The sequence below is a fragment of the Podarcis melisellensis genome (assembly GCF_964234715.1).
Source record: "Podarcis melisellensis genome assembly, chromosome: 13".
In the NCBI taxonomy this organism is placed as follows: Eukaryota; Metazoa; Chordata; class Lepidosauria; order Squamata; family Lacertidae; genus Podarcis; species Podarcis melisellensis.
In genome coordinates, this window is record NC_138545.1 from 29,785,748 (window position 1) to 29,808,269 (window position 22,522).

General features: G+C 47.3%; 1 protein-coding gene across 1 annotated transcript in view; it reads left to right on the forward strand.

The window, feature by feature from the left end:
* Positions 1-12,213: 12,213 nt before the first annotated feature.
* The window catches only part of RARA (retinoic acid receptor alpha), a 186,835-nt gene continuing 176,526 nt past the window's right edge, over positions 12,214-22,522 (forward strand). The window contains exons 1-2 of the mRNA XM_081886353.1: positions 12,214-12,385; positions 12,557-12,629. The gene's annotated coding sequence lies outside the window, so the exon portion shown is untranslated. The remainder of the gene's footprint in view (positions 12,386-12,556; positions 12,630-22,522) is intronic.

Below are 22,522 nucleotides of genomic sequence, written 5' to 3' on the forward strand. Positions count from 1 at the left end.
TGGTTCGCCAGAAGCAGCTTAGTCATGCTGGCCACATGACCCGGAAGCTGTACGCCGGCTCCCTCGGCCAATAAAGCGAGATGAGCGCTGCAACCCCAGAGTCAGCCACGACTGGACCTAATGGTCAGGGGTCCCTTCACTTTTACCTTTAGTGTTTGAAATTAGCCAGGCTCATTTTGCAACTGGTGCAGGTCCAACTGTGACCACCTCTGGTTGCCAGGCTGGCGACTGACATCTCCATCTAGCTAATCTCTTCAGCATTTTTAAGCAAGGGAGCTTATTCACTGCATTTATATCCCACCTTTTTCTCCAGAGTTCATGGTTCACACACACATACCCTCCTCAGTTAATCCTACAATGACCCTTTGAGGTAGGTTAAGCTAAGAGGCAGTGACTGGCCCAAGGTCACCCAGTGAGCTTCATGACTTGAGTGGGGATTTGAACCCTGATCTCCCAGGTCCTAGTCTGACACCACTATTTCGCAGGGCTTCCTAAGTACTTCTGCTATGGAGCAGCTATATCAATTAACTAGGCAAATAAATATGGGGAAAGGAAAATGTCACTTAGAGAAGAATCTTAACTTTTTTGTGTTTGGCTCTTTACTCTCAAGGCATTTGCATGATTAAGCTTTCATGGAAAACATTGAAACTCCCAACTCTGTTGCAGCGTGTCTGCCCACATCAAGAGACAGAAATCTCCCTGGAAAATTAATTGCAGTGGAAACTTAAGCAGGTCTTCCCCACAAACCCTGGACGGGCTGGTTTTCTTCTGTCCACTTTCTGCTTGTTTTCTGGGAACAAGGTAGCAAGTGGGATCTTCATCTCTCTCTCTTCTCTCTCCTCTTCTCCCCCCCCCCACTCCCCGCATCCAAAGCCCTTAATTGGGTTCTAAATCACATCAGCTTGCTTTGATCTCTCAGCCGGTTCCCACACAGCCTCAAGAACAGCCTCATCAGCAGTTTCTAATGAGCGGGCCGTTGGTCTTCTCAGGCCCGTCTTCCCCGGTAATGAAGCAGCGAAAAAGAAATCCGGGGCTCAGACATGCCTCTGGCCCTAGCCTCGGCAATCCAAGTGTAAAGTTTGGAGCGACTCCGTGTCCCCCTTGTCGGAAGGTAGCGGACAGAAATGAGGTTGCTCTGAATTCCTCCTACCTTGGTTTACAGCTGCTGCTGGTGTGCGCTGCGTCGTTCATGAGAGGTCAAGCCCTTCTGCTCTGCCTTAATCCAGAATAAATGCCCATCGCCCAATTATTTGCTCCCAACTCAATAATTTACATGAGATTCTTCAGCCTACTCAAAACGCATGCGTGGAGATTTGGAAGAAGGGAGAGATGCTGCCTTATCATTTATTACCCTTCCTGTGAGTAGGACAAGGAGGTTAAAGGGCAGCTAATCAGTGCTTTAGGTGTTCACCATTACGGGATATATTGGAGTTGCTGATGAATTGTACCTGCTGGATACAGCCCTCCTTGGGTGATCCATACTGTGGTCACTTGACTGCAATGTGTTACTTGTCAGGCTGCCTTTGAAAGCTGCTGTTCGTCCAGAATAGCAATACTGTTTAATGGGCTCTGGGTGATTTCATCATATTAGGCCATTAGCATTTGCGTTGGCTTCCACTCCTGATTCAAAGTGTTGGTCTCGGTCTCCAGTGTACTAAAGAGCTTGAAAACAGGTTACCTGAAGAATCACTTCCCTCTTGTATATACTCAGACCCTGAAATCAGTGGCCCTTCCATCTCCACCATGTGAGGTCTCCCGAGGAAAGGTCCTCCTCAGTGGTGGCACCCTGGTTATGGTCAGACAGCCTTCCCCAACCTGGTGCCTTCCCAATATTGCACTGCAACTCCCTTCAGCCCAGGCCATCGGCTAGACTAGCTAGACTGATGGGAGTTGTAGGTCAAAACAGCTGGTGGAGCCAAGGTTTGACAAGTCTGGTGCACACTCCCCAAAGAGAGACGTGCTAGGCATTACATTTGTGGTCTTTTTAGCACCTAGTGAATACCTTTCTCCCTTCCTCCAGCTGCCCACACTTACAAATTTTGTACAGGCAACTTTCCCACTTAAGTGAGAATTACATTCCGAGGTGCCATGCACGTCAGTAAAATTGTGTATATTCGAAACACCATTGGAAAAGCCTGCAAACACCTGGTTCCGCCCTGTTCCATGGTGTTTTCGGGTCACTTCTGTGTTCGGTGTGATGCATGTGTGTGCAATCACGTAAATGGAGGGGGTTGCCTGTAATTTTGAATCCACTGATTTTTTTGGGGGGGGGGGTGTTCTGTATATTAAAACTTGCTTTATATCATCTGTGTATCTGGGATGGCCAACTTGGTGCCTTCCTGTTGTAGTTGGGACTGCAACTCCCATGTTGGTCAGGGGCTGATGGGAATTGGAGTTCAGGAACATCTGGAGGGCAGCATATTGGTTACCCCTGCACTATAGAGTCTTACACTCTGCTGCTGGCAAAAGGTGTGAGCTGTTTTTATTCTGGGATTTGTAAGCCACCTGTTTATAAGAGGGTGGGAGAAATGGCTTCAGGGTAAGAGACTGGAGCAGGAAAGGGAATCTAGGGTATTTTTTATCTTTGTTGGAAGCCGCACAGAGTGGCTGGGGAAACCCAGCCAGGTGGGCGGGGTACAAATAATAAATTATTATTATAGGGTGAGAGACTGATCAGCCTCGTTTCTCCCCTGGGTATGGCACCGGAGGTATCATTTGAGGCAACCTGGGATGAGAGTTTGGGCAAGTGAGTATGGTGTATTGGTCACTGTGCCTGATGGGAGCAGGGGTTGCGGAGTTGTTATTTAGTTGTGTCCGACTCTTCGTGACCCCATGGACCAGAGTACGCCAGGCACTCCTGTCTTCCACTGCCTCCCGCAGTTTGGTCAGACTCATGTTCGTAGCTTCGAGAACACTGTCCAACCATCTTGTCTTCTGTCGTCCTCTTCTTCTTGTGCCCTCAATCTTTCCCAACATTAGCGTCTTTTCCAGGGAGTCTTCTCTTCTCATGAGGTAGTTGCGGAGTAATGTGTGCCTATTTTAAGAGCTGCTGGTCCTATGCATTTTATTTGTCTCCAGATTACAGTAGTACCTCAGGTTAAGTACTTAATTCGTTCCGGAGGTCCGTACTTAACCTGAAACTGTTCTTAAACTGAAGCACCACTTTAGCTAATGGGGCCTCCTGCTGCTGCCGTGTCACCGCAGCACGATTTCTGTTCTCATCCTGAAGCAAAGTTCTTAACCTGAAGCACTATTTCTGGGTTAGCGGAGTCTGTAACCTGAAGCGTATGTAACCTGAGGTACCCCTGTATTGCACTCCTAGTCTGACACAGAACGTCTCTTGACTGCTGTCTCTTTTTCTTTTATCACTATATGCCCTGGTGGGAGAGGGCAGAGGATTTAGGGATGCCTTAATTCCAGCTGTTACAGGCAGGAGAAGAGCTAAGGTGGGCAGGCAAAGAAAAGCGGTAGAAACTGGATGGGATGATGTCAGCTTCACCCATCCTTCCGCCTCCTGCCAAGGTCCAGGTTGCTCTGTCACCTAGGCTTTCTCTCACTGCGGTGCCCAGAGCTCTCCTCACACACCTGGGATTCAGAAGGTGGCTTCTGCACAAATTGGGGGCTCACCACTCTCTCCTTTATTATTGTTGTTGTTGCTGCTAATTAAAACTTGCTAGCTGAAATCCCGCATGTTGAATTTCATCCCAGAAGTTAATTCTGAGCCAACATAAGGGAATACCTCTGGGGGGGGTGCGTTAAGGGAGAGGAGCAATGTGATCTTTCCCCCCCAGAGATACCAAACTTAAACTCTCTCACCTCATTTCAAGTCAGAGTTCAAACGCGAAAAAAACAACCTTTTTTAGAAAAAATAATCCTTCCATCTGCCAGACATTAAAAAAAAGAAAGGAGCTGAATCTGATTACTAAAAGCCCAGAGGGGGAGAACGGGCTGAATCCTTCCTTTAACAAGAAGTGCCGAGGGTGTGGTTGCACGGGGCTCTTGGTGGTTGTTTTTCTTGCATCTGTGTCCAATTGCTGCAAGACCTTCAGTCCCTGAACTGGATCCACGCTGGACCTTCAGCGCAATCATGCGGAGATCGGAGCGTGATACACGAGGCCCCCCGACGGCTTGACCAGAGGTACGTTGATGGGAAGTTCTGACCCTGAAGGAACTTTTCTCCTCTTGGTATTCTTTTCTATAACGCTGCCAACATGGTTGCATGCGGTGCTTTGCACAGTAAACGAAAGGGGGAAATGGAAACGGTCCCGCTTCATGGAGCTTGCACTCCCAATTTGGGCTGGGAGAGAGATGAAAGGAAGAAGAAAGAATGGAGGAAAGGAAGAGAAAACGGATAGAGAGGACTCTTCCACAACTGGAATATTTTCATATCAACCCACTGTACCAAACTAGTTGAAGGGATATTCCCTGTGTACAGTGGTACCTTGGGTTAAGTACTTAATTAGTTCTGGAGGTCCGTTCTTAACCTGAAACTGTTCTTAACCTGAAGCACCACTTTAGCTAATGGGGCCTCCTGTTGCTGCTGCGTCGCCGGAGCACAATTTCTGTTCTTATCCTGAAGCACTATTTCTGGGTTAGTGGAGTCTGTAACCTGAAGTGTATGTAACCTGAGGTACCACTGTATATACATAGACATAGAATTATATCCTGTGGCTGTAAATTCCAAAAGTTAATTCCTGAACTTGCTACCAATACATTTCAGTAAATTGTCACATGCGTTTTGGTAGTGGGAGATAGTCCCCCACACACAACCCACCCACTTCCATTATTCATTTATTTCTACACAAATAGCCTTCCTTTCCTCCAGAACTCAAGGTGGCAATCATGGTCTCCCCCCCCTTTTATCCTTACAACAACCCTGTGAGGTAGGTTAGGCTGAGAGATAGTGACTGGTCCCAAGCTCGCCCTGTGAGTGCCGATTTGAGCTCTGGTTACCCAGGTCCTAGTCCTGCGCTCCAACCACTGCACCAATATTATCCTCTTTGCATCATTTCACTGATGTAAACCTCTGCCTTCCTGTCTCACCCTGTAATATTTCTCTGAATCCTAGATCTCAATCGGGAAAGTGCCCAGCCTTCCTAATAATTTCAACTGCCCCTTTAATAAAAATTTGGAGAATTGTTGCATTGTCCTTCATGAGAATATATCCTGGGTTGGTTCGCCATAAGCTGTACCAGCTATTCTAATTCCCTGGGGGAATCTATCCAGAGGGGGAAAAAACAGGTTTGCATGGATCTAGCTTCAAGCTTCCTGCACCTGCTGCAGAGGAATCTGCATATTGCAAAGATTATGGATGCATGCAGAGGACAGACACAGCATCAACTCGGATGAAGCACAGGCCAGGCTCCTTTGGTCTCCTCATTGTCTCAGATGAAGCAAGCAACTGCCTCTAGAGCAAGCCCCACATCTATGACTGAACTGGAGCCAGAGATGAGTTGGGGAAGGGTTGTAGCTCAGCCATAGAACATCAACTTTGCATGCAGAGAGTCCCAGGTTTGATTCCTGGTATCTCCAGGTAGGGCTCCGAGGGTCTCTTGACTGAAACAACAACAGCAAAAGACCCTGGAGACTTGCTACCAGTTTGTGTTGTCAGTACTAAGCTAAATGGACCGACTTAGAACAAGAGAGATTCCTATGTTCCTAAAGTAACTGATTTTTCTCGTTGAGGAGTTTCAGAGGAACTCTCAGGTTTCACCGGAATACAGTAGGAAAGCCACTGCTGTGAGATCATATGTAGAATGAAACTTGGGAGGGAAAGCCCCAGGATTCTCAATCATCAACGGAGCCCTGCATAAAGTGATTCATAATTAAGCCCCTGTTTTGCCCGATAAAGAATGCGCTGAGCAACTCTGGAATTTGCAACAGTCCTAGAGGGCTAATCTAATAAAATAGGTGGAGCTGTGCATAGAACAAGATACAATGGAAAGATGTTGCACTGAAGATAAGATGCCGGAGCCGGAAAGGACAAGGCGTAAAATGCAAAAAGTTCTGCAGCTGGAGCTTTACTAGACAACCATCATCTCACGCTTCATCCGTTTTGCAGAACAGGGTAGACAAAAGAGTATTTTCCCATGTGCACCTTTGTTACTTGACGTCTGCAGCAACAAGTGGGGAACCGAATGGGCGAAAGGAGCCGTCCCAGAGGGAACTTCCATATTGCAGTGAATGCAGCATTTCTCACCCAAAGGGCGTTGTTAATAATAATAATAATAATAATAATAATAATTTATACCCTGCCCATCTGGCTGGGTTTCCCCAGCCACTCTGGGCTGCTTCCAACAAAAGATTAAAAATACATTAAAACATCAGTCATTAAAAACTTCCCTAAACAGGGCTGCCTTCAGATGTCTTCTAAACCTCAGGTAGTTTTTTATTTCCTTGACATCTGATGGGAGGGCGTTCCACAGGACGGGCGCCACTACCAAGAAGGCCCTCTGCCTGGTTCCCTGTAACTTCACTTCTCGTAGTGAGAGAAGGCCCTCGGGGCTGAACGATGGGGGTGGAGATGCTCCTTCAGGTATACTGGGCCCAGACCGGTATTAATTAAGGGGCAAGTAGTCCAAGTTGCTGGGGTTTTGTGTAGTGACTAAGCAACCAAGAGTTTGGGTTTTTTTCCTAAACAGCCCCCTCTTACTTAAATTTCTCTATCATAAACTCCATAGTCTGCCATAGTCGAAACAAAATAATAATAAAAAATTTCTTCCAGTAACACCTTAGGGACCAACTAAGTTTGTTACTGACATGAGCTTTCGTGTGCATGCACACTTCTTCAGATACGCTGATAAACTCCCTTTGTTTGTAACATTATTTCTTTGCTGCTTTGCAGCCCTAAAAACCGTCACACGCCCCTCCCAACTGTCCAGTGGCGTAGCGTGGGTTGTCAGCACCCGGGGCAAGGCAAGTAATTTGCGCCCCCTAACCCGTGGATTTGCGCCCCCTAACCCGTGGATGTTGCGCCCGGTGCGGAAGCCCCCCCCCTGCACCCCCCACGCTACGCCACTGCTCTGGGGGAAAGCTCCCCTTGCCTCCGGAAAGGGCCCGATCCTTACCGCTTTGCTTCGGCCCCGCCAGGCTCAGGCTGGTCGCTTTCTCTAAAGCCAGGGGGTGTTGGTGGAGCTGGGGGTGCAGTGCCCCTCCTAAGTGGCCCGAAGAGAGGAGGGAGGAGGTCTTGGCCAGAACCCGCTGCGAAGGCGCTGAAGGGGCTGCTCCGCGAAGGGGAGCCTCCAAGGACCCTCGGCTGCCTGGAGCTCCCAAATGGAAAACGGGGGCGCCCGCGGGAGAGCGAGCGGGTGGGGAAACGCACCACCTTTCCCTCTTCCTCCGTCGCCTCCCCGCTTGGACCGCCCGACCTCTCTGAAAGCCGAGAAACCTGGAATAGCCTCCCCTCTTTGTGGAAAGGCGCTCCGTCGGCTGAGAGGAGAAGGAGCTTGGCGCCTGAAAGTTATCCCGACTTCTCAGTGGCGTAGCGTGGGTTGTCAGCGCCCGGGGCAAGGCAAGTAATTTGCGCCCCCTAACCCGTGGATTTGCGCCCCCTAACCCCCAGATGTTGCGCCCGGTGCGGCTGGCCCCCCCTGCACCCCCCACGCTACGCCACTGATTTAAATATACCTTTGTTAAGAAACCGGAGGCCTTCCTCTTGGGCATTGTCGGCCAGAAAGTGTTAAAAAAGGACAGAAGTTTCTTTATGTATGCGACAACAGCAGCAAGAATACTTATTGCAAAGTATTGGAAGACACAAGACTTGCCCACACTGGAAGAGTGGCAGACGCAATTGATGGACTATATGGAATTGGCTGAAATGACTGGCAGAATCCGAGACTTGGGAGAAGAAACAATGGAAGAGGACTGGAAGAAGTTTAAGGACTATTTACAAAAACATTATAAGTTGTATGAATGTTAAGTATTTGCACGATTTAGAAAATATCAGTTCCAGCAAATAGACTTTGTAAAATAGAAAATTAAGTTATAAGTAAGAAAAGGTCGAAATTTAAGGCAACACTACGTTTAATTTTAAGGTATGAGCAATTGATAAAAATTGTTTTAAATTTAGAAGTATAATATTTGGAAAGTACAAAATAAGGTATGAAACAAGGTAATAATTTGCTGACATTCTTATTATAAATAATGCAGGGTAAGGAGATGTGAGGAAGTCCAATCAGTTATATAAGAAAAGTTGTACTGAATGGTTGGTTATATTTTTCTCTTTTTTCTTTTTTATTTCTTTCTTTTTATATGGCTCTTTGGTATTTTGGTTCTGGCTTTTTGGTGTAGGGATCTTGTATTATGTATTTGAAAATTTAATAAAATATTTATAAATAAATGAATATTTTTATGGGTGTGGACAATGAGGAGCGTTTCTTATGCTTAATATCTGCAACACATTGAGTGCTCGTCCAGAAAAGTTGAGACTCACCCTCCAGTGCTATGCTCATGAGGCGCTTTCCTTCTCGTTGCTTAGGACTCCGTAGCAGCGGGGGAACCGCCAAAAAAGCCCCTTCGGGCGCACGGGAGGAGCGAGCCGCCCGCTTTCCCGCCCTCGCCGGCCTCCTGGGGCGCACGCAGCGCTCGCGCCCTCCGCAGCCCGCCCAAACGCGCGCCAATGCCGGGCGACGCGCCCCCTCCGGGAAGCGCGACGTAGGCGCCGCTCCTGCACCCGACGGCCTTTTCTGCAGGGCTTCTAGCTGCAAGCGAGTGTGCGCGCAGAAGGCGGCGCCTGGGCTGGGGAGCGCGCAGCCTCGTCCTTTCCTTCGCAGCCAGCACTGTGAGAGAGAGAGTGAGCCACCAGGACCAGGTAGGGGCAGAGAGCTCCGAGTGCGCCCCCAAAAATGTTGCGCCCGGTGCGGCTGGCACCCCTTGCACCCCCCACGCTACGCCACTGCAACTGTCTCATGTAAACACAGAAAAAAGTAGAACAAAAGCTACTTTAAAATGCAATAAAACTGACAACAGCATAAAACACCAGTTTGCCTTAGGCAACTTGTGCTCTTTCTTAGGCCAACACTCCACGTGAAATAGGACGGTAAAGCTGACCAATATTGCAGGGTTTTTAAAAAAGAGTATATTACGAAAAGACAAATTGGACACGGACCTGTGTAAACCTCAGTATATTGTTAACTGTAACTGAATGATATACATGCATGTGTGAACCAGTTCTAAGTTATGTGCTAAGTTAAAATACAGAAGTGTGCAGAACCAGCCGCCGTAGCTCAAGCTACCAGCTCACGAAATACGAAGTTAATAGGGCTGCAGTGAACTCTGGTAAAGAAGCACTTAAAACAATTGCTTTCTAGTTTGAACTTAGAGGTGTAGGAAGTTGCCTTATACCGTGTCAGACCTTTGGTCCAGCTGGCTTAATATTACCTACACAAGCAAGCAGCAGAAGGCTGTGGTTTCAGGCAAGGGACATTCCCGCCGTACCTGGAGATGCTGGGGATTGAACATGAGCCCTTCTGCATGCAAAGCAGGTGTTCTCCAACACAGCCCTTCCCGCTTGCTTAGAAAAAGCTGAATTGTGATTCTCCTCCAACATGGCCCCCCAATTTCCCCACCACTGGTGAACAGGGGTGCTAGAAAAGGGGACAAACTGCCCCCCCAGGCAACACAAGGTGGGACAGGATTCAGACCAGTCCAAGGGGGTGATCCTAAATGTCGGCTTCCTCCTCCTCTGTTTCAGTGTAGAATTCAGCAGGGGCGAAACTGGAATGAGTTTGCTATGCCTGCTGTTAGCTTGGGCTCCATCTATTGCCCAAGCTACCCGTCTTCCAGTCCCAGTGGGCACCGGGCACCACTGCACTTAACTGCTTCTGCTCTTGATTTCGGCGTTCCCAAATAATATTTATACAGTGGTACCTTGGGTTAAGAACTTAATTCGTTCTGGAGGTCCGTTCTTAACCTGAAACTGTTCTTAACCTGAAGCACCACTTTAGCTAATGGGGCCTACCGCCACCACGCAATTTCTGTTCTCATCCTGAAGCAAAGTTCTTAATCCGAGATACTATTTCTGGGTTAGCGGAGTCTGTAACCTGAAGCATCTGTAACCCGAGGTACCACTGTAGATGTTGTGGCGATTCACACTCAGTACCTCTTCCCAGGGAATTCTGGGAACTGTAGGTCTGTGTCATGGACTGCCTGGACACAGAGGAATGGTGGGAGGAACCAGTTGGGGAAGAAGGCTCAGAGTCCAGGGAGTTGTGGTGGGACGATGATGAGGGGTCAGAGGGAGAAGAGGAGGAAATGTCAGAAGCTGAGGTGGTGACCGGGCTTAGTGAGGGGAGAGTTTGTGGCAGAAGAGTGGGATGAGGGAGACCAAGAGTCAGGCTGGTGAAAAATCAAGGGTGTCTCTCCTGCTGCGACAAGCTCCCCTTGACCCTTGTCTCCCAGAACCAGAAGGGGGTGAAGGAGAGGTTGGCTGTACGCAGGTCCATTCTCCAATTGCTTGGGGGAAAGCCCTGGTGAGGAGGTGGGGACTGGCAGGTTCGGCAAGTGATTTTTACAAAGGAAGACCATTAGGAATGAGCTTCTCTGCTTATTAGGCCTGACACTCAACCAACCCTCCAGAGAGTGAGTTTTCCCCCCTAATAAAAGAGTAAACTCCTCCTTTGAACTGTGTGATTACTGATGCTCCTGTGACAAGGAGTCTCCGAACAAATCTCAGCACCTGGGGGAAAAGTCACGACTGCTTCAGGTTGTACAATGCTGCTCTGCAGACGGGGCCAGTTAAAAATCCCAGCAACCCCCTAACAAACGACAGTGCTCCGAATTCATTTGAGGAGAATGTGCTTTGGAGATAAAAGTATGTACATGGCTTAAGACGATGGCCCCAGTGACTCCTGCATGCACCTCAGGGCGAAGAAAGTGTGTGTTTTCTTCAAAACTGCTGTTCTTCCTTGTATGCAAATTTATCAAATTTCGGTTAAATCTCACACTGACTAATCCATATGTTTTAAATGGGTATCTGGCAGTGGAGGGCTGGCGCCCATTGGGACTTGTAGGGCCAAGGGCATGGAGCCAGAGCCAAGGGGAGCCCAGTAAGTATTCTGCCTCCATTCTCTTCCCTGCTGAGTTTTACGAGAGCAAAACGGGGAGGAAGCTGGCAGGCAGAACCAACCCCTGAAAATCAGAAGGCAGGCAGGCGAAGGCTGGCTGAGGCCTGTGGAGCAGGGCCCTATCTGCCATATTGGACTATAATGGTGGGGCAGGGCCCCATTTGCAATAGATTTCCACTGACGGTGCTAAATTAAATTTATTACTATTACTATTACTACTACTCCTCCTCCTACAACAGGAAACCAGGCAGAGGGCCTTCTTGGTGGTGGCGCCCACCCTACAGAGCGCCCTTCCATCAGATGTCAAAGAGATAAATAACTATACAACCTTTAGAAGACACCTGAAGGCAGCCCTGTTTAGAGAAGCTTTTAATGTTTAATTCTGTTTTTATATATGCTGGAAGCTGCCCAGAGTGGCTAGGACGACCCAGTCAGGTGGGCAGGGTACAAATATATTATTATTATTATTGTTGTTGTTGGTTTTTTTTTTAATTATAAACCATCATGCCAATATGAATGTCATTTTAAAAACGTTTTTAAACCATTGGAGACAACCAATAAATGCTGAAATGGTAATTTGCTTCGAATTTGTGCGAGCTCCGCCCCCTCCTCAGTTACTCCACCTGTGAGACCTGGGTTCAAATCCCCACTCAGCCAATGAAGCTCCCTGGGCGACCACTCAACTCTCAGCCTAACTTATTTCACGGGGGTGGTTGTGCGGGTAAAATGGCGAGCAGAAGAACTATGTCCGCCGCCTCGAGCCCCCTGGAGGAAAGGCGGCGTCCACACGCAATTGAATAAGCAAGTAAGCCTTCGGATTCGCTCCCAGGGGCGAATAATGCGCGGAGCAGCGGCGGCGGCGGCGGCCCTTCCGAGGTGGATCCCGCCCAGAGGAAACGCCGTTTGCTCCGCTTGCCTCCTAAGCCAGCCTGCAAAATCGGTGGTTGCAGCAGCAGCACCTCCTATCGATTTCCGACTCCGGCTTGTGGCAGCGAACTTTGGACTCGCCCTCGCCCTGCCCCGCCGCGTCTCTTCCCGAGCGACCTTTGGCGCCGAATTGGAAGTTTCCAAACAAACCCGGCGCGGCGTCGTTTGGCCGCCTCGTCGTCGCAGCAGCTGTGGGGAGCGCAGAGGGGCCTGGGCGAAGGGGAAGGAGGGTGTTAGGACCCAGTGGGAGCGGACTTCGCCTTGCAGCGTGTGCAGACAGTCCATGCGCTGAGCGAGACAGAGGGGGAATCCTGCCCGCCACCAAAGGAGGGCTTCCCCCAGGACCTGAGGAGACCCGGCTCCCTCGGCAGCCCCCTGCCCTGGACCTGGACAAGGTAAAAAGGAAGCTCAGCTCTCCGTCCCTCGCTCCCCTCACATGCCAACCCTCCCCGCTAAAAAAATATATCCCTCGCTGCATTAAAGGTACAAAGAAAATGCTTTGCCATTTTTTAAAAAAATGTTTTAAACCTTGCTCCCCCCCTTTTTTTCCTCTTGTCTGATATTAGCTTCCACAGCCCCCCAGTCCGCAGATGCTGGCCATGCAGAGACCTCTTCCCACTTAAAAGTTGTGCAAGGGAGGTGAGTAGCTGAATCTGTGACTGCTCCACTTTTTGCATCAATTCCCTCTCTTCCTCCTCCTCCTCCCCCCTCAGCGCGCAAAGTGCTCCCCTTTAAATTCAGCCATGGAATCCCCTTTCAGCAGGGAATCCAGATCATCCTCGGTTTAGTTGGGGTAATGTTTTTTGGAGATTCCCCTCCTGGGAACTCAGGTGTGTTTGGTGTTGAGAACTTTGCTTATAGCACCTATAGTTTGTCCTACGGTTGGTGCTGAGAAAAACAAGTGTCCAGGCTGTGGAGAGTTGACCTTAGAACTGGGTTCAAATGCTGCTCATCCATTCATGGTGTCTTGGGGTAGCTCATGGTCTCTCAACAGACTGGGGGTAGAAACCTCATGCGCACACTTGAGAGGTATAGCAAGATCGGTGTTCGAAACTCCCATTCTTCAGACGCATTTTGCGACGTGGAATTTCATTAGCGCAAGCAGTTTCTGAGCTCTGGGCGTAGTACTGCGCCTAAAATTACAGATTAAAACTGCAGAATGGAAGGAAAGGGGGACCTTTTTCTGCCTCCCCACTTCCAGCTACTCTCTGAAGGCTGGAGAAGAGACCCTCTTAAGAATATCAGTGGGGTGGGCAGGGGAAGGACTAGACCGTGTGAAAAATGAACATCATATTTTAGCTGCAGTTCACTCATTTTCAATAATGTAACCGGCTGTACTTTTGAATAAATAAGGTATACTATTCATTGTATCAAATTGTCGATTTCAACGGAAGTCTCATATATAGTTCAAGAAAAAAAGCAGAAGACCCAGTGGATCAGTTCATTCTCTAGTCAGTTCATGCATAAGGTCCATACATGTAAAAGTATCTATTCCACCTGTCTGTTAAAAGAGTCCAGTAATCCACATGAAGGGGTTGTTACAGTTCCACAGAATCCTTTTCTAAGAAGGATTTCCAGAATATTAGCCTTGTTTTGCCATTCTAGGCTTCATCAGTAGAACAGGCTCATATGTAATATTGCAACCACTACTATGCAATAAGATCCACTGTCCTGTAATATTACAGGATAGTGGACAGGTGGAATAGACACTTTTACATCTATGGACCTATGCATGAACTGACTAGAAAATGAACTGATCCACTGGGTCTTCTGCTTTTTTCGTTGAACTTTGTGAGATTTCTATTGAAATCTACAATTTGATACAATGAATAGTATACCTTATTTATTCAAAAGTACAACCGGTTACATCTTGTGTATTTATTGAGTATGTTTCACGTAACCATAGGTTTGTTGTTGTTTTGGTTCATTCATTTTCAGCTTTGTATTCTTGCTATAAAAAAGCGCGCCTAGACATTCCATTGTTGCTCCCATAACCCAGGTTTAAGGTGCCATTTAGCTCCAAGCTTTCATATCTTAAGTTTCTAACACTGGAAAAAATGTACATTAAAAAAAAAATCATAGGAGTGGCTAAGCTGTAGTCCTCTAGGTGTTCTGAACTACAGCTCCCATGAACCCTAGCTAGGATGGCCAGGGGTGATGGGAGTTGCAGTTCAACCATGTCTGTAGGGTGACAGGTTAGTTGCCCCATTTCAAATGGGGAGCTTGAGTCAGTGTCCCACACGGCAAGTTAGCAGCTGTTGATCAAGCTCCCATGATCAACTCCTTAGCTGCTTAGGCCTCCCTCGGGCCCCATTTGCCCTATATGTTTTAAAACAGTATCATACCATTTTAAACAGTTGTGGATCTTCTCCCAGAGAACCTTAAGGGAGCTGAGAGAGTGGTTAGGAGACCCCTATTCCCCTCACGGAGCTACAATTCCCAGAGTTCCCTGGGAAGAGGGATTGGCTATTAAAACCACTTTGGAAACTGTTGTTCTGTGAGGGGAAATAACAGCCTCCTATCATCTCTCAGATAGCTAAGCAAACTACAGTTCCCAATATTCTTTTTTTGCGGTGGTGGCAGCGGAGAAGATCCATGACTGCTTAAAATTGTATCACGCTGCTTTAAATGTGTAGTACAGATGGGGGCCTGTGTCTTTTTCTTGGCTGTGTTGAACGGATGTGTGGGTTCAAATCCATTTCTCATCATAGATTGCTGATGCCATTGGGCAGGTCCCCTCTGCTGGCCTCAGTCAGGGCCAGCCCTGCCATTAGACAGAATGAGGTAGCTGGCTCAGGTGGCAGACGATGTGGGGGCAGAGAGCAGCATTGAGGGATTGTAGGAAAGCGCTGCTGTGCTGCACCCCACTAAGCTAGCCTGCATCCCTTAGGGGTGCTCCCCATCACCAGTGTTAGAAGATTCAGCTGCTAGTTGAGTTGGCTACTGTATATAGATATGTAGAGGGGGGAGTGGTGCTGCCACCTTTACCTTTGCCTCAGGCAGCAAAATGGCTTGGCTCCAGTTACCTCATCTGTGAAATGCCCGATTAGTTATGCCCCACTCTTTGTAGGGATTTTGCAAGGCAACTCAAGATAGAGGTGCTTGAGCACATTGCACAATAAAAGTGATTTGTGTAGATGACTCAGCCTCGTGAGATGGGGAGGCGAGACACACAACGTCTGCAAGAAGTGCTGACTTATACAATGGCCTGGTTTGTGCTCAGTGTACTCCAATTTCCACCCACACATCCTGGCTTCATACTCTGCCCCCCACATACAACCCCCCCCAAACTTACGCCGTCTTATTTGTGATGTTTCCGAGATAAACTCACAAATTTGTACTAGGGTCTTCCGTCTTCCTAGCAGGAAAGAAAAATCAAAACAATCCCCAGGAGTCAATAAAGCTTATAAAGAATTATTGTTATTGTTATTGTTGTTATTGTTAATTCCACCCATCTGGGTTGCCCCAGATACACTGGGCGGCTTTCAGCAAAATAAAAGAACACCATAGGGGTTACTCTCTGGTAGTGCTGGTTGGGGTTGATGGAAATTGTATTCTAATGCATCTAGAAGGGACCCGGCTGCTATAGAAATGGCTAAATATTTTTGGACTTTTGGAGTTCTGGGGGTTAGGGAGAGGCAACAGCAAATAATATAAAGGGAGAACAAGATGGAATATGAGGGAGAGAGAAGAAAGAAAGAAAGAAAGAAAGAAAGAAAGAAAGAAAGAAAGAAAGAAAGAAAGAAAGAAAGAAAGAGAGGCCTTGCGCTGGGTGCCTTCAGCAAGTAAAGTGAGATGGGTGGCTACAAGGGAGAAAGGGCCTTTTCCGTGGTGGCACCTCCTCTCTGGCTTTGAAAATATCACAGAAATGTTGTAATGTGAATCCTTCTTCTTGCATTCTCTAGGAAATGTCATCTGACATTTGCGGTTTATAACAGCTACTATAAACCAAAATCCATTATTGTAATATTTTGTAGTTTGCTGTTATGTAAAATATTAAAACACAGAATGTTGGCTCCTGCCCACAGAGGCATATCTGGTACCTTCTTTATGATCATTCTGGTGCCAGACTCTCCCCCCCCCCTTTATTCTCCCAGGTCTTACTTAATCAAAGACAATGAACTATGATTTTACTGTTTTGAACCACTGTTTATGTGCTGTGTAGAATTTTCTTGGACCTTCTGGTTTTATTCTCTCGTCTGAATTTATTTATTTATTTTAAATTCTGCGAGCAATTTTATGATATGGTTATTTTACTATGTATTTCCATAGTATTTTATACTTCTAGGTTTGTGAGCTATACAGAAAGCAGTGTTATTGGGTAAGCGTATGCAAATTATAGTAAATGGATCAATTTTCTCTCCCTCGTAATTCAAGAATTCAAGGTCACCCAATGAAGCTGTTGTTTCTCCCCCAGGATTGCTAAAGTGAAGTTTTTCTTTCTGTAACTTATATTCTTATCAACAACTACCTTGAGAGATGGTGAAGGCCCTGCTTAAGATACCCTTTCTAAAGGATAATTTAAAATTGTATCAGTGGCTATTTGCTATGGCAGCTAAATGGAGATTCCATGTTCAGGAACATCATGTCTCTGAAGCCAAGATGTTAAGGGCAGATAGTTTTTTGGGGGGAAGGAAGAAAGTCAGCAGCTGAGAATACATTACTGAAAAACTTCAGCTGTTTGGGGTGGGGGGTGTTGGTTGAATGGTGATGTTGAGAGTTGGCTCTTGGCTTCACCTATCTTCTCTTTCCATATTTTTTTTGCAACGTCTGCTGAAGTCTATGTTATGATCTCTGCCTGTGTGATGTGTAGATAAACCTGAAATAGTGACATGAGCTTGTGGTTCTGATCAGAGCATCTGGTGCATGTCTTTTCCCTAAACTGTTATGATCAAAAGCCTCCATCTTCTTCTTACCCCCTGCTTCTATCGTATTTGGTGTCTTGGTTGTGGGGATGGGGGAGATGGTAATGGCTTCTTAGAGAGGTGGGGAGAACCTACAAATCGGAGCGTCTCCAACTTCCACTCTTTAATCATAGGTCACTTCTAGGCAATCTGTTTATCGAGCAGTCAACCTGGTTCGTTTGCATAAAGTTTGCGGGAAGGCTAGACAACATTGGCTATTTATTGAACCTCCGGAGCGGTTAAGCAATTGTTATCTCACACACTTTCCAGTGCAGTTTTCCCATCACTTGACATATTGCAGAAAAAGGAGGGTTGGGGATTTCTTTGCGGGGGAGTGAGAGCGGGCTTGTTGCGCAAGGATGCCAAATCAGCTTTAATTGCTCAATCTGAATTTGCTGGAATCCGACCCCCAAAATAGTAGCAACCTGGAAGTGCACTGATTCACTTCTACATGAAAAATCACTGGATTTCTCATAGCTTTGCCTTGCCAAGCAAGGTGTGTCTGGCTTCGTCACTATGTGGTTTTGGGTGGCTGGTGAAGACATGTTTGCTGGAAAAGACCTTTCAATTATTATTTTGTGTGTGTGTCTGCTTGGTTGTGTTTGAATTATTAGTGTGGATGATTTTGAGGTGCTTTTTAATATAACTGGGTGTCACTTGTAAATTGCTTCACATTTGAAAAATTGTCCTTGGTGCTTTGACTTGCCAGCCGTCTTGGAAAGGAGGCAGGATATAGGTTTTTTTATTTTTAAGTATTTGATGCTTGACTAATCACAGTTGTCTGTGTGTTTGTGAAGGGACTCTACAGAAAGCCAGAACTGCAAGTGGTGGCCTCTTTTTACCCTGTTTCTTCATTCTGCCAAATGACCTGTGGTTTCATCAGCTTACACAAACAGCAAGTCCACTTCCCAGCATCTCTGTATTGTGGTGGTTGCTGCTGTCAGGAACTCATCCTACACTCGAGTAGGACCCTAGTAGAGACACATGCCTGATTGGCATGTTCTCTCCCTCCTGGTCGATTGTTCGGGAGCTTCAAAAGCTTTCCTCAGCCTGAACATCACAGCGACTGATGCCAACAGACATCGACACACTTAGGGATCCGCAGAGTCTTCACAGCTTGTGTGACAGACCTCAGCAACTCAGCATTTTGGCTAATCTACTTTATTTACATATAAACACACACGGAGCACTGCAACATGGCTCCTTCTCTCTCTATTATCAGGCAGCAAAGAGAAAAAGAACAAAGGACAATAGTCCCACTTCACAGAACACAGTAACACAAACATTCTGTTTTTGTCACTTCCCACTTTGTGGAGTCAAAACATATACCGTCATGTGATAGACAACAATCCCATGACTGCAATCATGGAGCAGGAATTCTAACAGCCGCATGTGCGCATGAAGGGCCTTACCTGTGCGCCTCCCACCCTCCAGTCCCTCCACCTTTGCAAAGTGGACTAGCTACAGCCAGCTCCAAACTGTTGTTTTGTGGCTAGGTGTTGGCCAGCGGCCTGTGAAATCTATGGCATTCTCTGTGGCAGCCTCTTAAATTGTGGGACTCTATGCATAAGTGTGTCTGGCACCTTCACTGTGCAGCTTTTGGCAAGTCCTGAAGATGCACCTCTTTTACCCTGGCTTTTTGACGAAGTGTATATTTTTGGAGCCCACCTTATTTATATGATTGTAAAGTTGCTTTACACTGTTTTGAATATTGTGTTTAAATTGTTGTAACTTTCCTTTGGACTTTAGAGTGAAAGGCAGGTAAATAATGATGACGACAACAACAACAACACAAGGTCCAGTGGCTCGTGTAAATGGCTATTAATGGTGTGTGTTTGCAAGCTTTTCGTGCCACGTAGAATTCTCTCTTCACAGTGCAATGGTGTCTGTGTCCTGCTCCAGTGGGCTGGGAGGGTGCTCCTGTGCATTCATTTATCCCTCTGCTGACAGCGGCAGAAGCTTCCTCTCTTACTCCTCCTCCTCTCCCGTGTTGTCATCATCATCCTGCGAAGCCACAATCTGCTAGCGGCAAATCTGGGTCATGAAGATGGGAGAAAGCAAAGAGGCCCGGCTGCTTTTGTCAGTGGAATATAGAGAAAACATAAGCGATAGGGATGGCTGAGAGTGGGGGGCCTAGAAGGGCAGATGTTATCATAGAGGCAGCGGACCTGTGGCCGTCCACATGTTGTGGACTACAACTCCCATCATCCCTGACCGTTGGGAGATTCTGAATAGGGCTGCCTTGAGCTGTAATTTAAACAAACCCCTGTGTTGCAAAATATGAGTCAGCAATATCAAAAGCAACGCGATGGCCAGAAACAATTACAATATGAAAAACTTTATGGAATAATTCAAAACATCAAAACTTAACAAACTGAAGTGTCTGAAAGTCCTTAAATGAACCACGGTGCCAGACTTTACCCAGCAGAGAACAAGCTGTGAAGCTTTGTATAATCAGCAAATGTCCAGTTCTGATGTCCAACTCTGAACTCTGCTGCACAGTGTTTCCGGATAACAACTACTGCTTCGTTGAATTCTTCATCAGCCAATTAGTTCAACACTCAATATATGTAATTTCTTCATTAACCAATCTTTTTTCGAATAGATATAATATACATGAGAATGAAAAATACTCTGGAACATCGCATGAGTGTTGAACTAATTGGCTGATGAAGAATTCAAAGAATTCAACTTTTATGCATCCGTAACCACCTGTTGGAAGACTCAGAAAAGACAAAGGAAAGCACTTCTTTTCCCCCACTGTGCAAACTTAAAACCAGGGCATTCGCTCCTACGGGACGATGTAAATTGGATGGGTTTAAAAGGGGATTGGAACGAGTTCTCATTGGCTACTAGCGATCATGGCTTGGTCCTATCTCCACTTTCAGAGGCAGCATATCTCTGAATGCCAATTGCTAGGAAAGCGTTGCTGTAGTTAGGTTCTGCGTGAGAGCCTCCCATAGGCATCTAGTAGGCCACTGTGAGAACAGGACGCTGGACTAGAGAGGCCTTTGGCCTGACTCCCCAGGGCTTTTTGTACATGTTTTATGTTACGGTGGTACCTCGGGTTAAGTACTTAATTCGTTCCGGAGGTCCGTTCTTAACCTGAAACTGTTCTTAACCTGAGGTACCACTTTAGCTTATGGGGCCTCCGCCACGCCGCCAGAGCACGATTTCTGTTCTCATCCTGAAGCAAAGTTCTTAACCTGAAGCACTATTTCTGGGTTAGCGGAGTCTGTAACCTGAAGCGTATGTAACCTGAAGCGTATGTAGCCTGAGATACCACTGAAGCGTATGTAGCCTGAGATACCGCAGTCCCAGGGATCCACTGCACTTGCCAAATAAGGGTGTCTTTGACTGCCCCCCCAAAACCTGCAGTCATTTGTGGGATTTATGGACAGGGACATCTTTCTCTAAGACCTGAGTTCAAGAACCCCTTTGAAGCCAAGCTTTCCACCTTGGCCTGCACCAAGAACATGCAGGGAGACAGCCACAGTGATTTTTTTTTTAAACTCCAAACCATTGTCAACCATCCAAACACCTCTCCTTCGCATGTCAACGTGCACATTCATTTTACATCACCTTTCTTAAAACTCCAGTAGACAGGTATGCAAGCCAGTGCAAAGCATCCAGGTTAGGATAAGTTGACCTTTTTTAGCAAGGCCTTAGACTGAGTGGCCACATTCCCTCCTCTTGCATTGCTGTTCTCTGCTACTGTTTTGTTTGTTTTGGTTATTGCTTTGTTTTGTAGTTTCATTCTTTGATTTCAATATAATTTGAACTTGATTTAATTGGGGATGGAGTTTTTCCCCCCTTTTTCTTTTTTTGGTAACCTGTCCTGGGGACCTTTTGGCAGAGGGTAGGCTTACGGATTAAATAAATAAATGAATGAAATTGGCCTGATGCAGTTGGCCAGTTGTACGTTGGCCTTGTGCTGCCATTGGGCGCAGAATGCAGCCAGGGTTACCCTCAGTGTGTGTGTGTTTATTCTGCCCTAAGTGAATTAAAATCTACCCACCGCTTCCCCTGACATGTCCTGTCATATGTCTGGGGGCCCCTTGGGACTCTCCCCAGAACTCCCCTCTTGCTAGCCCTCTTTCCCACCTTTCCTGAGTGCTTTTGCCTAGCTGGAACATGTGCTGGAACACCCAAAATGTATCTTGGTTGCCTGGACAGAGGAGAGTATGTGACTGTGTGCAGCAACTAGCTACTGTTGTACAAGGGCAATCTGCCCATTTCTGCCTCTGTGCCATCCACCAGTGCTGAAAGCCAGTGGCGTAGCGTGGGTTATCAGCACCCGGGGCAAGGCAAGTAATTTGCGCCCCCTAACCCATGGATTTGCGCCCCCTAACCCGTGGATTTCCCTAACCCCCAGATGTTGCGCCCGGTGCGGCCGGCCCCCCCTGCACCCCCCACACTACGCCACTGCTGAAAGCTGACCAAAAGTGAAAACCCTCAGCGCTGCCGATAGGAAGTACACAGGTACCAGGCGCCATGTCAGCAGGTTCCCCAGACTCTTAGCTCTTCTGTATACAGTGGTACCTCAGGTTACAGACTCCACTAACCCAGAAATAGCACCTCAGGTTAAGAACTTTGCTTCAGGATGAGAACAGAAATCGCGCAGCAGCAGCAGCGGGAGGCCCCATTGGCTAAAGTGGTACCTCAGGTTAAGAACAGTTTCAGGTTAAGAACAGACCTCCAGAACGAATTAAGTTCTTAACCTGAGCTACCACTGTATTCCTGTTTCCATAGGACAGAGCCGGCATACTGAAGGCTTGTGGGCCACCCCTATCCCCCCTGCACCTGGTTCACCAGCAGTGGCCGACTCAGAGATGGTCTCTCCCACGTTGCCGCTCCCAAGCAGCACTTGGGTCCACTGCTGTTAAACACAAGGTGCTAGTTTCTGAGTAGGCGTCCATCTTTCAGTCTTCCCAGCTCTGAAGAGGAAGACACCTCTGAAGGCTCTGGACTCTGCAGGAGCCCCAGGGATTTTCCTCCCTTCGGCATCAGGAAGACTGAAGGACGGCTGCATGCCAGCTCACAATCGGTATGTGTGTGTATTACTATCTGGTTGCATTGCATGGAGTGTGGCTGTGCGGTTTCACGAGCATATCCCCCAGAAAGGCTTATAGGTAAGCATTCCCCACCCTGGTCCCCTCCAGGCTTTTTTTTTTTGGACTATGGATCCCAGCAGCCTGAGCTGACTGAGAGGGATGGGAGTTGTAGTCCAAAACATCTGAACTCTATAGTTGAAACTCTTAATGGAGCTTCTGCTGCTGGTGGTTTTCAAAACCGAATGAATCTTTTTCTGTTGCGCCTCTGAGAAAAGCAAGTCAATAAAGCAATAGTTTCCGCCAGAAAGTAAGACAAAGTTGATTGTGGAAGAGTGTCTTCTGTCTGTCTTGAAACCCTTCTCCAGGAACCTCCAGCTGTGCTTCAGTGGCCGCAGCCATGGTGGTATGTGTGCCCTGGGTGGAATAAGCTGAGGTTCCTGTTGGGGCCACACTCTGAAGATGCCTGCACACGTTTCAGAGCTGAATCCTGGTTCTGGCTGTAATCTTCAGCTTGAGCGTGCCTGACCAGGCTCCGCTGAAAAGGCGTTCTGTCCAAGGTGGCAAGGAAAATCCC